General features: G+C 44.5%; 1 protein-coding gene across 1 annotated transcript in view; it reads right to left on the minus strand.

Annotated features, from left to right (window-relative positions):
- The window catches only part of LOC139418009 (rho GTPase-activating protein 26-like), a 156,401-nt gene that overhangs the window by 136,656 nt on the left and 1,205 nt on the right, over window positions 1-18,540 (minus strand). The window lies entirely within an intron of this gene.

Genomic DNA, 18,540 nt, shown 5'->3' on the forward strand with positions numbered 1-18,540 from the left:
TGCAGAGAGGGACTAGGGTGAAAGACTGCAGAGAGGGACTAGGATGGAAGACTGCAGAGAGGGACTAGGGTGGAAGACTGCATAGAGGGACTAGGGTGGAAGACTGCAGAGAGGGACTAGGGTGGAAAACTGCAGAGAGGGACTAGGGTGGAAGACTGCAGAGAGGGACTAGGATGGAAGACTGCAGAGAGGGATTAGGGTGGAAGACTGCAGAGAGAGACTAGGGTGGAAGACTGCAGAGAGGGACTAGGATGGAAGACTGCAGAGAGAGACTAGGGTGGAAGACTGCAGAGAGGGACTAGGGTGAAAGACTGCAGAGAGGGACTAGGATGGAAGACTGCAGAGAGGGACTAGGGTGGAAGACTGCATAGAGGGACTAGGGTGGAAGACTGCAGAGAGGGACTAGGGTGGAAAACTGCAGAGAGGGACTAGGGTGGAAGACTGCAGCGAGGGACTAGGATGGAAGACTGTAGAGAGGGACTAGGGTGGAAGACTGCAGAGAGGGACTAGGGTGGAAGACTGCAGAGAGAGACTAGGGTGGAAGACTGCAGAGAGGGACTAGGATGGAAGACTGCAGAGAGAGACTAGGGTGGAAGACTGCAGAGAGAGACTAGGATGGAAGACTGCAGAGAGAGACTCGGGTGGAAGACTGCAAAGAGAGACTAGGGTAGAAGGAGGTAGTGTGGAGAAGAGTAGGTTGAAAAGCTCTGGGGTGGAAGAGTGGGGAGGCATTACTGTGTTCGTAGGTAACCATTTGTTATCTCCATAGGTTACTCTGACAGGGAGTAGTTGACAAAAATAATGAGCTGAGACACTGTTACTGCGGAGGCACTGTTACTGATGAGGCACTGTTACTGCTGAGGCACTGTTACTGCAGAGGCACTGTTACTGCTGAGACACTGCTACTGCTGAGGCACTGTTACTGCTGAGGCACTGTTACTGCTGAGACACTGTTACTGCTGAGACACTGTTACTGCTGAGGCACTGTTACTGCTGAGACACTGTTACTGCTGAGACACTGTTACTGCTGAGACACTGTTACTGCTGAGGCAATGTTACTGCTGAGGCACTGTTACTGCTGAGACACTGTTACTGCTGAGACACTGTTACTGCTGAGGCACTGTTACTACTGAGGCACTGTTACTGCTGAGACACTGTTACTGCTGAGACACTGTTACTGCTGAGACACTGTTACTGCTGGAGTTACATCAAATGGTGTAGCATGTCACTGTGTATCATGATAAGCGATGTGCTGCCTGCCGGTAATATCACCCTCCTTCTAGTGGGAGTCAAGTTACAGTTATGACATCATGGCTATCATATTCCCATATCATGTTCTCAGACAGGGATGCTCTTTCCCATATACCTGTAGATGTCCCTATAGAGCTCGCCAGCTTGTCTTCCTAATTACCTGAAATGACTTACTTCAGGTTCCGATGGGAAAGATGAATTAGGAAAGAAAAGGCTTTTGGGATAAACACTGAAAGTATGAGTTTAACACAAGTTTAGGACCTTTATGACTTATAAAGCCTTATATTATTTTCTTAATCACATAAATGCTTAAAAATTCACAAAAAGTGATGTTTGCTGATGAAGATTATCTCATAGAACAAAAGGTATAATATCTCCTATTCCACAGACATTATTTTCGGCGTTTATCAAAAAAAAAAAAAAAAAAAAAAAAAAAAATGGCATTAATTTTCCCCATAGGCTTTGTCCAACGAACCATGGCAGAGTTAGTGCCTACAAAAAGACGTCATTTCTATTTCTCTCTGTATCATTCCAGACAGTGTCTGTGCCCGGTGGCGACACTCATTAAAGGTGTGGCTGTGTCTTTGGGGTCACCCACCCATCAACCCATTCTCTGTGTCTTGGGCTGCTCATAGTGCAGTACAGTATGTGAGTAACCAGCGGCTCAAACAGACTGTTGACAGAGTGAAAGAAGAGACACAGACAGAGGGAGAGAGAGGCTGGAACTCTGCAGTCAATGCCCCTGGTTAATAATTCAAAATCACCACCACTTCTCTCTCTGCACATCCACTTCTCTATTCAGGCACTTTACTGTCAGCCACACACTGGTCATAACACTCTTACAATACATCACAATATGCAGTAGAGTTCTGGGTGTATCTGGCCAAACTGTGTGCTTTCTAAGTCATCCCAACACACCGTTTGTATTCCCTAGTTACTACATTAAACCAAAGAGGTATAGAGGGACTGTCATAGGGCAGTAAGAGTTATTTATTAGTGGAGTGTAAACCAAACCGTGGCGTGAGCCTGCAGAATTCTCTGCTCAGGGAAGAATGCACTCCATATTGTTAGCAGGGGGAGGGAGTGAGAGTGCACAGGGGAGAAGGAACGTCTGGCTCCATATTACCACAGCGCTGCTCATGCCTTGTGCCACACACATTCTAGAAAACATTAAAAGGCTTGCCCTGGATAACACTTATTAATGTATGTATGTATGGACACTGACTCTCATGAAAAGACAGTAATGTTTCTGATGCAGGATCTAGAAAAAGGGGAAACTGGACTTCCAGGATTCCTCACGTTCAAGACTTGGAACGCAAAACTAAAGACAGAAAAAGAGGGGAGGGAAACAGAACAAGGGAAAAGAGAATAAGAGAGAGAACAAGAGATCCAGAAAAGAGCCGTTAAATTCCACAACCACCTAAAAGGAAGCAATTCCCAAACCTTCCTTAACAAAGCCATCACCTACAGAGAGATGAACCTGGAGATGAGTCCTCTAACAAGCTGGTCCTGGGGCTCTGTTCACAAACACAAACACACCCCACAGAGCCCCAGGACTGCAGCACAATTAGACCCAACCAAATCATGAGAAAACAAAAAGATAATTACTTAACAAGAATTAACAAAAAAACCGAGCAAACTAGAATGCTATTTGGCCCTAAACAGAGAGTACACAGTGGCAGAATACCTGACCACTGTGACTGACCCAAACTTACGGAAAGCTTTGACTATGTACAGACTCAGTGAGCATAGCCTTGCTATTGAGAAAGGCCGTCGTAGGCAGACATGGCTCTGAAGAGAAGACAGGCTATGTGCACACTGCCCACAAAATGAGGTGGAAACTGAGCTGCACTTCCTAACCTCCTGTCCAATGTATGACCATATTAGAGACACATATTTCCCTCAGATTACACAGATCCACAAAGAATTCGAAAACAAACCCAATTTTGAAAAACTCCCATATCTACTGGGTGAAGTTCCACAGTGTGCCATCACAGCAGCAAGATTTGTGACCTGTTGCCACAAGAAAAGGGCAACCAGTGAAGAACAAACACCATTGTAAATACAACCCATATTTATGCTTATTTATTTTCCCTTGTGTACCCTTAACCATTTGTACATCATTACAAAACTGTATATGTACGTAATATGACATTTGTAAGGTCTTCTTTGTTTTGAAACTTCTGTATGTGTAATGTTTACTGTTCATTTTTATTGTTTATTTCACTTTATATATTATCTACCTCACTTGCTTTGGCAATGTTAACACATGTTTCCCATGCCAATAAAGCCCCTTGAATTGAACTGAATTGAATTGAGAGACAGAGACAGAGACAAAGAGACAGAGAACCAGAAGCTGGCGTGCCATGACACCAGCCCTTGGGGTCTGTCCCCTCTCTCTTTCTCTGGGTAGAGTGGAACACTGGCTTTTGTGTCCCACTGCCTTCCTCTTTCTATCTTCTCTGCACCCTCTCTCCATCTCATCCCACTCCGCCCCCTCTCTGACCCTCATGGAGTAGACAGCAGCAGCAGACACAGGCCTCTCTTCAGCAGACAGAGTAGAGGGAGCAGAGCAGACACAGAGCTCACTGACTGCAACGGGAGAAAAGGCCTGTCCACACAATGACCTCATTCACAGGGAGGGAGAGGAGGGAGAGGAGGAATCACACAGGCTAATGCCACCAGCGTTGTATTGGGAGGATAGAGGGAGGGAAGTACACCTGTCCTCAGACCTGTGGATGGGTGCATACTGACAGGCTATAAGGTGATGATGATGATGATGGTGATCTACCGACAGCATGGCGGGAGAGTGAATCAGCAGAAGGACTACAACTTACTATAGTAACTGATGTTAGTGTGCCACAAAATACACTCAAAATGACACTGAATGTCTTGTTTTAGATGGCCCATGTTAGTTATATGGCCACTGATATCAACTACTACATTCTACAGCTGTGTCTGTCTGGAACTCAATGGCTGCAGAAACTGAGGGTCCAAAATATTTGACTAAAAGTTGCAAGTTTGTAAGTGCAAGCTTCAGGCTGGACTAAGTTGAAAGTTGATACAATGTTTCGAATTCCTTGCAGACAGGCCATGAATAGCCCATGTGACTTATTTTTATCAGGATATTTTCTACCTGCAGGCTGCAATGTATTTATTTGTTGGCTTTATGTGGGCTATTTTTACATAGTTGGCAATGGCAGAAGTTACTTTTAGATTTGTATAATTTTCTTTTAGATAACATGACAATGATTTTGAGAAAGGACGACTTTATTATAAAAGAAAAGAAACTGTTCGACAAAAATGTGCATACGAACATCATAACTGGCATGCAGATCGGTAGAAATGGTCAAATAAATTGGCACTCCAAATGGAAAAGGTTGCAGACCCCTGGTGTAGCCTATTACCGTCAACTTCGGGAGCGTAATGGTAGAATATGTGAAGACCAGCAGCAGCGGGAGGTCGGAAAACAGTTTTTTTCAGCAAAACACCAGTCTCAACATCAACAGTCAGGGATGCTGGTCTTCTAGGCAGAGTTGCAAAGAAAAAGTCATATCTCAGACTGGCTAATAAAAAGAAAAGATTAAGATGGGCAAAAGAACACAGACACTGGACAGAGGAACTCTGGAGTTGCCTCTTCACTGTTGATGTTGAGAATGGTGTTTTGCGGGTACTATTTAATGAAGCTGCCGGTTGAGGACTTGTGAGGCGTCTGTTTCTCAAACTAGACACTCTAATGTAGTTGTCCTCTTGCTCAGTTGTGCACTGGGGCCACCCACTCCTCTTTCTATTCTGGTTAGAGCCAGTTTGCGCTGTTCTGTGAAGGGAGTAGTACACAGCTTTGTACGAGATCTTCAGTTTCTTGGCAATTTCTCTCATGGAATAGCCTTCATTTGTCAGAACAAGAATAGACTGACGAGTGTCAGAAGAAAGGTCTTTGTTTCTGGCCATTTTGAGGTTGTAATCGAACCCACAAATGCTGATGCTCCAGATACTCAACTAGTCTAAAGAAGGCCAGTTTAATTGCTTCTTTAATCAGAACAACAGTTTTCAGCTATGCTAACATAATTTCAAAAGGGTTTTCTAATGATCAATTAGCCTTTTAAATTATAAACTTGGATTCGCTAACACAACGTGCCATTGGAACACAGGAGTGATTGATGCTAATAATGGGCCTCTGTACGCCTATGTAGATATTCTATTAAGAATCTGCCGTTTCCAACTACAATAGTCATTTACAACATTAACAATGTCTACACTGCATTTCTGATCAATTTTATGTTATTTTAATGGACAAAAAAAATCGCTTTTCTTTAAAAAACAAGGACATTTCTAAGCGACCCAAAACTTTTGAACGGTAGCGTACATTTTCAGATATTATAAGTTTCTAATTCTGTCAGAAAGTTGTTTGCAAGTCAAAGAGTACTGTTAGCTAAATAGCGAACATTAGCTTGCGGGCACACCAGCTAACATTACATGTATGATCTTTGTAGCAATATAATTCTAAATCAGAAAATCCATTTGCATTGCTGGTTAAAGCTTAATGTTAGTTAGCTAACATTGAACCTAGTTTGTTAGCTTTAGCTACCTGCAGATTCATACTACAGCTATGACAATGTTTGTATTGGTAGTAGATTGAGTTGGGATTACGCAGGTTAATTGTTTAGCTAGCTAGCTAGCTAGCTAGCTACATGTCTAAACAAAAGACTCCACTTCGCCAGATGATTACATGACCCATCAAGTTAGCCAGGTGTGTCTGGGGGTGATTACGGCCATCTATTGTATTTCATGAACATGTGTACATGTTCAGACAATAGTGACACTTAGCTAGATGTGGCTGGGGGGTGGTCATCTAATAATTATAAAATATTTATACAATATTTTGTATCTGGACACTTTCTGTTTTTGATGTTGCTACTATGCAAATAACCATTTCAGTGTACTGTTTACACCTTCTGTGTCCTGTGCATGTGACAAATAAACTTAGATGTTATTTGATATAGTGTTTGTTTACTAGAGACTATAATGTGAAGAACAACATGACCTGCACCAAAGTCAGATTAGGACATGGGCCAAGGACTATATAAAGTGTATTTTTACCTGGAGTTTTTCCTTATTGTAGGCTACTACTTTTACCACTTTTAGTCTTGAAATCTTTGATTGTTTACTAAACTACTCTCTCTGTTTAGCACATGGCCTCACATGTGAATCCTTAAAGAGATGGGTGGGGCTAAGTCTTGAGAGGGTGTGAATGATGCTGAATGGGCGTAGACAAAGAAGAGCTTTCCTATAGGTGTACCAAAACATTCACGGGCCATTTTCTCAACAGTGAGCTTACAGTGTATGATATACCACTTTCTATCTCTGAGTTTCTACTTTTATCCAATGTAAAAAAAAAACACACAATTTCAAATTTTTCTACATAGGACCGAATCCAGGTGGTAGGTCTTAGATATGTTTTGTTTTTCACTTTAAAATGTATGCCAAACAAAAGCTATTGATTTCAAAGTTGAACAAACCATACAACTCTATGCACAATGACTACTTTTAACAAATTACACAGTAAATTAAAACAAAACACATTTTCTGGAAAAACTGTGCAGATGCAGTTTGGTAACATAATTATGGTAAAATCTCCTTCAGTTTCATTCTGTTACCAAACTTTGTATCTGGAAAAAGAAAGGGACAGGAGATCAATGATAATAGCGCTGAATGAATGACTGAGTTGCATGTCTTGACTAACAAACTTGACATTCTTAAAGAGACAGCGTACAATTTTCAATGTCATGCATCTCAATAGAAAACAGTGTTTTTACTCAATGTAGAAACCTAATATTCTACAAATGTCTTTGTAATTTCAATAATTTCAATGTTTGTATCAACATTTTAGTTTTTGTAATAAACAGATGTATTTACAGGGTTACATGTTTGTTTCTAGGGCACAACTTGTGCTTCAAATGTAGCTGGAATTCATATAGGCCCATTAAAGGCTGTATCTCAATCAATTACCAAGATTTGCTTTTACTTTAGGGCCCTCGCTCTGTTTAGGATTTCCACCTTGTTCCTTCTTTAGGACGACATAGTAGCAGTCAGATAACCTCCAGGAGATTGCAAACAGGCCTTTCCTGTTCCTGGCCTGCACTGTTCTATGGCCACTGTCTTTTAATGATACTGCCACAGCAAGATAATGATGGAAGTCAACTCACAGATGCAATCAATGTGTAACAAAGCATAAAGTACAGCAACAGCAGAGAAGCCAAGTCCAACCTGGACTTGTTACTTTGATAAATAAAATCATGAACACTTTCCACGTTGCGCTTTGGTCCACTCATTCCAACGAGAGCCGTAACAGGGGGTACCGGTACTGAGTCAATGTGCGGGAGTATAGGTTAGTCGAGGTAGTTGAGGTAATATATACATGTAGGTAGGGGTAAAGCGACTATGCATAGATAATAAACAGTGAGGTTCAGCAGCATAAAAAGGGGTGTCGTGTAAATAGTCCGGGTAGCCATTTGATTAGATGTTCAGCAGTCTTATGGCTTGGGGGTAGAAGCTGTTCAGGAGCCTTTTGGACCTAGACTTGGCGCTCTGGTACAGCTTGCCGTGCGGTAGCAGAGAGAACAGTCTATGACTAGGGTGGCTGGAGTCTTTGGCAATTTTTTTTGACACCGCCTGCTATGGCAGGAAGCTTGGCCCCAGTGATGTACTGGGCCATATGCACTACCCATTGTAGCGTCTTGTGGTCGAATGCCGAGCAGTTGCCATACCAGGCGGTGATGCAACCATGCAATACTCTCGATGGTGCAGCTATCATTATTTCCATCATTAAGAAGAAATAGGCTTATTTTCATTAGAAATGGCCTAATTCAAAAGTTGACATCCTAAAAATAAACTCCACATACCGTATGTGTGAATCTCACTTCCTCTTTCACGGTTAGGAGGCCAGAGTGGAGACCTGTTCAGAAACCGTTGCCTCTGTGCATACTTTCACCAGATGGAAAGGGAATGTCTCTAAAATGAACCAAACAGAGCTGATCTATTATTTTCTATTCCCTTTTTCTCTGCCTTTCCACTGCTATTTAAAATGTTATCTAACTGTATCCCCTACTGACATTGTCATTGGGCCATCTTCAGTGCCTCCAGCGCTGGTGCTCTCCTGCACAGAGAGAGTGAGAGGCCAGCTATGTTTCACTCACAACATGTATGTGAAGGCAGCTTGGAGGAAGTTCACCTGCACAAAACAAAATAGACCTGAATGGATGACAGGCAGGCTAGTGTGCAGGGTAAAAACCTTCTCTAGCGTGAAATAGTTCCCAATCGTTCTGATTGTGAAGTCATGATGTAAAAACAGGCAGACTCTTGGTTTAGAATTTCAATCACAACTGGAGAAAAACTAACAGGAAGTGGAATGTGGTGGAACAAACTATGTATTTAAATGGCACAGTTAACCAACATGTGCATGCATGTTTATAGCCTATAGAGAGCATTAAAATTAGACTGGTGCATACCAGGGAAACAAGATCCACATCCTTGTAAGTAGAAACACAAAGGAAAAAGCCTGAACACAAAATGCTGAGTGGCTAAGTGACTATGCAATTATGAAGCATGTAACTGAATAAGGCTTCTAAAGCTCAAATATTTACCAGCTCTGTGTCCAACTGGATTGTGTTAACTCGTCTTGGTAGTATTAGAGGCAAAATAACACGAACACATGATTGGACCATCTGAGCGTAATTGATGAAGTTCAGCTCTACCACTGTAGGTCAGGACCATCCCCTGACAGAGCTGCATGATTGGTGCCCTAATTTCCCTTCCTCTACGTCACTGTTTGTGGAATACCGCCGACGCAAACCCCCACCGACCCCCTTCCACACACACATTTATTTCCCTTTGTTCCCATCTGATGCATTCAGCAGAATGTCCCTAGACGCAATGGCACCCGCAACTCTCCCTCCCTCTCTCTCTCCCCCCGAAGGCAGACTGGAATAATGTGGCTTGGGTTTTTCTTTAGGGAGTCTTTGTTGTGAAAGGCACGCACACACAGGGGATACCTAGTCAGTTGAACAACTGAATGCCTTCAACTGAAATGTGTCTTCCGCATTTAACCCAGGTGCGGGGGGCTGCCATAATTGTCATACACAGTATCGGTGCCCAGGGAACAGTGGGTTAACTGCTTTGCTCAGGGCCAGAATGTCACGCCCTGACCATAGTTTACTTTGTATTTTCTATGTTTTGATTGGTCAGGGTGTGATCTGAGTGGGCATTCTATGTTTCATGTCTTGTTTGTCTATTTCTATGTTCAGCCTGATATGGTTCTCAGTCAGAGGCAGGTGTTCGTCATTGTCTCTGATTGGGAACCATATTTAGGTAGCCTGGGTTTCACTGTGTGTTTGTGGGTGATTGTTCCTGTCTATGTGTTTTTTCACCAGATAGGCTGTTTTAGGTTTTCGTTACGTTCATCACGTTCTTTATTTTGTAGTGTTTGCATTGATTCGTGTTTTACGTTTGTTCATTAAAATATGGATCGCACTCTACACGCTGCATTTTGGTCCGACTCTCCTTCTCATCAAGAAAACCGTTACAGAATCACCCACCACCAACGGACCAAGCAGCGTGTCAACAGGCAGCAACAGCAGCGTAAAGAGGAATGGACATGGGAGGACGTTTTGGATGGCAAGGGCTGTTACACTTGGGAGGAGATACTGGCTGGAAGAGATCGCCTCCCATGGGAACAGGTGGAGGCACTTAGGAGAGCTGAGGCAGCCGGAGAGAGGAGCCGGCGATATGAGGGAACACGGCTGGCAAGGAAGCCCGAGAGGCAGCCCCAAAAATTTCTTGGGGGGGGGCTAACAGGGAGTATGGCTACGCCAGGTAGGAGACCTGCGCAAACTCCCTGTGCTTACCGGGGGGCTAGAGAGACCGGACAGGCACCGTGTTATGCAGTGGTGCGCACGGTGTCTCCAGTGCGGGTGCATAGCCCGGTGCGGTATATTCCAGCTCCGCGTGTCTGCCGGGCTAGATTGAGCGTCGAGCCTAATGCCATGAAGCCGGCTCTACGCAGCTGGTCCCCAGTGCGTCTCCTTGGGCCGGCTTACATGGCACCAGCCTTGCGCTCGGTGTCTCCGGTTCGCCTGCATAGCCCAGTGCGGGCTATTCCACCTCTCCGCACTGGCAGGGCGACCGTGAGCATTCAACCAGGTAAGGTTGGGCAGGCTCGGTGCTCAAGAGCTCCAGTGCGCCTGCACGGTCCGGTTTTTCCAGTACCACCTCCACACCCCAGCCCTCCGGTAGCAGCTCCCCGCACCAGGCTTCCTGTGCGTGTCCTTGGCCCAGTACCACCAGTGCCAGCACCACGCATCAGGCCTACAGTGCGCCTCGCCTGTCCAGCGCTGTCGGAGCCCTCCTCCTCTCCAGCGCTGTCGGAGTCTCCCGCCTGTTTAGCGCTGTTAGAGCCTTCCTTCTCTACAGCGCTGCCGGAGTCTCCCGCCTGTTCAGAACTGCCAGTTAGCATAGAGCTGCCAGTTAGCATAGAGCTGCCAGTTAGCATAGAGCTGCCAGTTAGCATAGAGCTGCCAGTTAGCATAGAGCTGCCAGTTAGCTTAGAGCTGCCAGTTAGCAAGGAGCTGCCAGTCTGCAAGGAGCTGCCAGTCTGCAAGGAGCTGCCAGTCTGCATGGAGCTGCCAGTCTGCATAGAGCTGCCAGTCTGCATGGAGCTGCCAGTCTGCAAGGAGCCGCCAGAGCTGCCTGTCTGCAGGATGCCGCCAAAGCTGCCAGTCTGCAAGGAGCCGCCAGAGCTGCCAGTCTGCAAGGAGCCGCCAGAGCTGCCAGTTAGCATGGAGCAGCCAGGGCCGCCAGTCAGCATGGAGCAGCCAGGGCCGCCAGTCAGCATGGAGCAGCCAGGGCCGCCAGTCAGCATGGAGCAGCCAGGGCCGCCAGTCAGCATGGAGCAGCCAGTCAGCATGGAGCAGCCAGTCAGCATGGAGCAGCCAGAGCAGCCAGTCAGCATGGAGCAGCCAGAGCTGCCAGTCAGCATGGAGCAGCCAGTCAGCATGGAGCAGCCAGAGCTGCCAGTCAGCATGGAGCAGCCAGTCAGCATGGAGCAGCCAGAGCTACCAGTCATCATGGAGCAGCCAGTCAGCATGGAGCAGCCAGAGCTGCCAGTCGTCCAGACTCTTCCAGATCTGCCAGTCGTCCAGACTCTTCCAGATCTGCCAGTCGTCCAGACTCTTCCAGATCTGCCAGTCGTCCAGACTCTTCCAGATCTGCCAGTCGTCCAGACTCTTCCAGATCTGCCAGTCGACCAGACTCTTCCAGATCTGCCAGTCGACCAGACTCTTCCAGATCTGCCAGTCGACCAGACTCTTCCAGATCTGCCAGTCGACCAGACTCTTCCAGATCTGCCAGTCGTCCAGACTCTTCCAGATCTGCCAGTCGTCCAGACTCTTCCAGATCTGCCAGTCGACCAGACTCTTCCAGATCTGCCAGTCGACCAGACTCTTCCAGATCTGCCAGTCGACCAGATTCTCCCAGATCCGCCAGTCGACCAGATTCTCCCAGATCCGCCAGTCGACCAGATTCTCCCAGATCCGCCAGTCGACCAGATTCTCCCAGATCCGCCAGTCGACCAGATTCTCCCAGATCCGCCAGTCGACCAGATTCTCCCAGATCCGCCAGTCGACCAGATTCTCCCAGATCTGCTAGTCGACCAGGATCTGCTGAAACCGCCAGCCAGCCAGGTTCTGGTAGTTTCTACTACCTGCCTGGGCTTCCTCTCAGTGCTGAGCTTCTTCTCAGTGCTGAGCTTCCTCTCAGTGCTGAGCTACCCATCTGTCCCGAGTTACCTCTGTCCCGAGCTGTCCCTCTGTCCCATGTTATCATTGTGGTGGGTAACCTATTTAGGGACGTTTAGGAGGGGGATTAAAACTGTCATGGAGTGGGGTCCACGTCCAGCGCCAGAGCCGCCACCGCGGACAGATGCCCACCCAGACCCTCCCCTATAGGTTCAGGTTTTGCGGCCGGAGTCCGCACCTTGGGGGGGGGGTACTGTCACGCCCTGACCATAGTTTACTTTGTATTTTCTATGTTTTGATTGGTCAGGGTGTGATCTGAGTGGGCATTCTATGTTTCATGTCTTGTTTGTCTATTTCTATGTTCAGCCTGATATGGTTCTCAGTCAGAGGCAGGTGTTCGTCATTGTCTCTGATTGGGAACCATATTTAGGTAGCCTGGGTTTCACTGTGTGTTTGTGGGTGATTGTTCCTGTCTATGTGTTTTTTCACCAGATAGGCTGTTTTAGGTTTTCGTTACGTTCATCACGTTCTTTATTTTGTAGTGTTTGCATTGATTCGTGTTTTACGTTTGTTCATTAAAATATGGATCGCACTCTACACGCTGCATTTTGGTCCGACTCTCCTTCTCATCAAGAAAACCGTTACACAGAATGACAGATTTTTACCTTGTCAGCTCGGGGATTCGATCCAGTAACCTTTCGGTTACTGGCCCAACGGTCTAACCACTAGGCTACCTGGCGGAGACTCCCTGGGTCAGTAGTGGGGTCGTTCCATTTGATTGCAAATGTTTTTTGAGCGCACCCCTTCAGATTCAAACAAAACTTGTCATACATACTTGTCCATGATAGAAGTATCAGAAAGTGACTTTTTGGACCTGAAGGACAAAACATTCAGGTGATGTTCAAAGTTGACACATTTTGCATTCCCCACCAATGATAATAATGATTATTTATTGTGTCCCTTTCAGGAAACGTGTCTTGCGTCTCAACAGAGCATAGCACAGCATCTCCACATAAGTGCATAAATACATAAATCACAAGCAATAACTACAGCAGACAACACAGTTCACAGTCCATAATTCAGTTAGTAAATTCTGGGAGGGGGGGGGGGGGGGGTTGAGCAGTTATTTATTAAACTGACGTATACGGGTGGGGATGAATGATTTCTGGGCTATGAAGGTTTTGTAAAGATGGACTCTGTATCGCCTGATGGTAGGAGCTCCTATTTTTCCAACTTAATTGAGGAAAATATGAACAATCCAAAATGTATTTTTGATACTGTCGCAAAGCTAACTAAAAAGCAGCACTCCACAAGAGAGGATGGCTTTCACTTCAACAGTAATAAATTCATGAACTTCTTTGAGGAAAAGATCATGATTCTTAGAAAGCAAATTACGGACTTCTCTTTAAACCTGCATATTCCTTCAAAGCTCAGTTGTCCTGAGTCTGCACAGCTCTGCCAGGACCTAGGATCAAGAGAGACACTCAAGTGTTTTAGTACTATATCTCTTGACACAATGATGAAAATAATCATGGCCTCTAAACCTTCAAGCTGCATACTGGACCCTAATCCAACTAAACTACTGAAAGAGCTGCTTCCTGTGCTTGGCCCTCCAATGTTGAACATAATAAACGGCTCTCTATCCACCGGATGTGTACAAAATTCACTAAAAGTGGCAGTAATAAAGCCTCTCTTGAAAAAGCCAAACCTTGACCCAGAAAATATAAAAACTATTGGCCTATATCGAATCTTCCATTCCTCTCAAAAATGTTAGAAAAGGTTGTTGCACAGCAACTCACTGCCTTCCTGAAGACAAACAATGTATACGAAATGCTTCAGTCTGGTTTTAGACCCCATTCTAGCACTGAGACTGCACTTGTGAAGGTGGTAAATGACCTTTTAATGGCATCAGACCGAGGCTTTGCATCTGTCCTCGTGCTCCTAGACCTTAGTGCTGCTTTTGATACCATCTATCTTTTGGAGAGATTGGAAACCCAAATTGGTCTAGAAGTTCTGGCCTGGTTTAGATCTTATCTGTCGGAAAGATATCAGTTTGTCTCTGTGAATGGTTTGTCCTCTGACAAATCAACTGTAAATTTCGGTGTTCCTCAAGGTTCTGTTTTAGGACCACTATATATTTTACCTCTTGGGGATGTCATTCGAAAACATAATGTTAACTATCACTGCTATGCGGATGACACACAGCTGTACATTTCAATGAAACATGGTGAATCCCCAAAATTGCCCTCGCTAGAAGCCTGTGTTTCAGACATAAGGAAGTGGATGGCTGCAAACTTTCTACTTTCAAACTCGGACAAAACAGAGTGCTTGTTCTAGGTCCCAAGAAACAAAGAGATCTTCTGTTGAATCTGACAATTAATCTTAATGGTTGTACAGTCGTCTCAAATAAAACTGTGAAGGACCTAGGCGTTACTCTGGACCCTGATCTCTCTTTTGACGAACATATCAAGACTGTTTCAAGGACAGCTTTTTTCCATCTACGTAACACTGATGTGATCTTCCTGTCTGGGTTGGCGCCCCCCCTTGGGTTGTGCAGTGGCGGAGATCTTTGTGGGCTATACTCGGCCTTGTCTCAGGATGGTAAGTTGGTGGTTGAAGATATCCCTCTAGTGGTGTGGAGGCTGTGCTTTGGCAAAGTGGGTGGGGTTATATCCTTCCTGTTTGGCCCTGTCCGGGGGTATCATCGGATGGGGCCACAGTGTCTCCTGACCCCTCCTGTCTCAGCCTCCAGTATTTATGCTGCAGTAGTTTATGTGTCGGGGGGCTAGGGTCAGTTTGTTATATCTGGAGTACTTCTCCTGTCTTATCCGGTGTCCTGTGTGAATTTAAGTATGCTCTCTCTAATTCTCTCTTTCTCTCTTTCTCTCGGAGGACCTGAGCCCTAGGACCATGCCTCAGGACTACATGACATGATGACTCCTTGCTGTCCCCAGTCCACCTGGCCGTGCTGCTGCTCCAGTTTCAACTGTTCTGCCTATGATTATTATTATTTGACCATGCTGGTCATTTATGAACATTTGAACATCTTGGCCATGTTCTGTTATAACCTCCACCCGGCACAGCCAGAAGACGACTGGCCACCCCTCAAAGCCTGGTTCCTCTCTAGGTTTCTTCCTAGGTTTTGGCCTTTCTAGTGAGTTTTTCCTGGCCACCGTGCTTCTACACCTGCATTGCTTGCTGTTTGGGGTTTTAGGCTGGGTTTCTGTACAGCACTTTGAGATATCAGCTGACGTACGAAGGGCTATATAAATACATTTGATTTGATTTTGATTTGGTACTCCTGGTTGAGTGGGTGTGTCAGGTCAGTGGTAATTCTCGCTCCTGCCATCCCGTTCTCATACATTGAGACAGCCATGTCTTCCTCACTGGAAAATCTAAACGGTTGAGTTTGATGTAATTTAAAAGCTTCAAACAGGATAGTCAAACTATTTTTTATTTTCTTTAAAAAAAATGTTTTAATAGAAAATCATGTCATTTTTTACCTTTGATGTCAATTATCTAAAAACGGGTAAACTCATTTTTTTTTGCATATGTTTAAGCAATAAGGCCCGAGGAGGTATTGTGGTATATGGCCAATATACCATGGCTAAGGGCTGTTCTTATGCACAACGCAAATCTGTTAAAAATGTGTATCTGGAACACTTCACATGTGTAATTTCGCATGTGAAATCAAGTCAAAACATGTGTTTTTGGAACATTTCACATGTGAAATCATGTCAAAACGGGTTTTTAGAACACTTTACATGAGATCTTGTTTTCACATGTGAAATCATGTCAAAACGGGTTTTTACAACACTTCACATGAGATCTTGTTTTCACATGTGAAATCATGTCAAAACGGGTTTTTAGAACACTTCACATGAGATCTTGTTTTCACATGTGCTGGAGAAAGGCTTAACTTCTGGTCTGGTGATTCCCACTCTGCTTCTTACAGGATTAGAGTTGCTTCTACAGGGGCACATAGTGAGGCAGTGAGTCACTTGTCAGGTTTTTGGGGGCTATAAAGTTCAGTTACTTAGAACACAACATGGCTGAAAGCAAAGGCCATTATTTAGAGTCTGTTTATTAGGGACCTATTTCTTTAGCTGAACCTGGATGTTTAACGGCTACGTGAAAGGATGCAGGTACCATTTCACTTCCTCTTAGCTGCATTCACTTCACAACAGCATCAACTAAACAAGCACGGGCACCCTGTCCCCTATATAGTGCACTACTTTTGTCCAGGGCCCATGTATAGAATACGGTACCATTTGGGACACAGCGGTCAGCACATCCTTGCTGGACATTGTGAAGGTGAGAAAATATAATTTAAAAAAGTTTACATTTGCTACAGCTGCAGCTAATACTTCAGTAATAACTGTGTAACTACAATAACTGTGTAATTACAATATCCCATAAATGTATGATTTGGTCACCTCACCTGGTAATACCAGTTGTTGACAGTGTGAGACATCATCTTATGTGAGGTGGAGGACTATAAAACAGCCTGCTGAGTTTCCAGTGTTTCCTCTGTATTCATTTAGCAGCTTCAAAAAATATAAACAATTGTACTTTTTATATATACAATCATTTTTGAGACAGTAAAAAAATTTCAGTGAAAACTTAAATGACTAAAAGCAGATATCTATATTATGTAGAAAAGATAATGGCACGTGTTTTTTATAAGATCATCTTTGAACAACCACCAGAATAAAAACCAGACAGTCAGGGAAAATGTAACATTCTACAAATGTCATGACATGGGGCCACCAATGATTTTGTAATAATGTTTGCGTCACTCAGATAGCATAAGCCATGGGAAAATGTGTACAATTGCAGGAAAGAAGCTTTAAAACTGCAATTTTTCTCTCAGACCACATGACAAAATGTGTAGAATTCCAGGAAACTAGCTTTATAACTGAAAACATTTCTCTCCACCTCATGGCAAAATTTGTAGAACTGCAGGGAATTAGCTTTAAAGCAACTGCCCAGTGAAAATCTCCTTTTAAAAAAGTGAATATTCTCAACTCATACCCAAATAATGTTGTTGGCTCGTCCTAAACTTGTAATTGTGACCAAAGTATAAATAGGAGAAAAAATACTTCAAAAACCCTACCTAAAACTTTTATAAATGCTTGCTGTTTCCTTAGAGGATGATGTAATACTTCTCAGGAGGAGAAAACAGAAAAACTGCTTTTTAACGTGCTTAATTTAAAAAATGTGGAAGGAAAACTATTTCACTCATATTGTAAGTAAGTATAGTAAATATTTCATAGAAATCTGGAAACACTGGGAAGACGCTTTAAAACAGCAAAATGTCTCTGCGGCCAATAGGAGGGCAACATAGACCATGCCCACTACCATGACCCCCCTGCCCCCCACGCTAACTTTGCCACCTCTGCTGAAAAAAATCTTATGTGAAACACTGGTTTCTGAAGGGGAAACTCCAGCCTACTCCCTAATTCTACATTTGGGGTCAATTCATCATCCCATTGTAGGACAGGATAAATGTCAACTCAGGTTTGATAGACTAAAGCAGGTGTGTTTTAGCTATGTTATTGTAACAGTGACATACGGTAGAAGGTGGACCAATCGCATGAGGTAAACTAAAGAACAGCTCCTTTCACACAAACCTGGTCCTCAATTTTATCTCTGGGATACTGGTGGCAACGTTTAATGTAAATTAAGATAGAACAGCGCCAGTAAACCCAAATGTTGGTTAATTTGAGTGATTAAAATAATTTCATGTTTGACGGCGGAGGTAAAACGTTTAATCTGGATCCCTAATGACAGCTTGCCCTTTGCTTACAGAACATCCCTCTTGCTCCGGGGAGCTGCCTGGCAGGCTGCCTGGCTGACTGGCTGGCAGGCTGTTGACTACTGCTAGTGTTGGTGCTGTGTGAAGTCTGTGACTGACTGTAGGATTGGCCACAGGAACCACACTCCAGCCAACAGGATGGGGAAACAGTAAATGCAACACTAACAGACGTGTGGGGTTGAAGAATAGCCTAAAGCCTCTGGTGTAGTGTAAGGTTTACTTTCTCTCTGTAGTGAGAGGTTACAAACATGTACTTGTTGTTGTGCCACCAGCAACCAGAACAAGGACAAAGCAGAGGGACTTGCCCAGAAGGTTAATTCTGGATTTAATTCGCACAAAAGTGGAACGCTTTGAAATAATGTGAAAAGTGGTGCGGTCTTGTCCAGAGCGACTTACAGTAGTGAGTTCATACATTTTCATATTGTATTTGTACTGGTCCCCCGTGGGAGTCAAACACACAACGCCAAGCTCTACCAACTGAGACACACAGGGTAATACACATGTAACATACAATTAAAACACATGGCATATTGCCTGTGATTCAGCAGCTACACAGCCAACTGTACCTACAACAGCTGACTGACTATCTCTAACCCCAGTTCTCCTTTGACCTGGGACTGTCGGTCACTACGGGTCATTCAGTTTGATGTCTAGATGTCCCTGACAGACAAAAGCAGAATG

Source organism: Oncorhynchus clarkii, chromosome 10 (genome assembly GCF_045791955.1).
Source record: "Oncorhynchus clarkii lewisi isolate Uvic-CL-2024 chromosome 10, UVic_Ocla_1.0, whole genome shotgun sequence".
Lineage (NCBI taxonomy): Eukaryota > Metazoa > Chordata > Actinopteri > Salmoniformes > Salmonidae > Oncorhynchus > Oncorhynchus clarkii.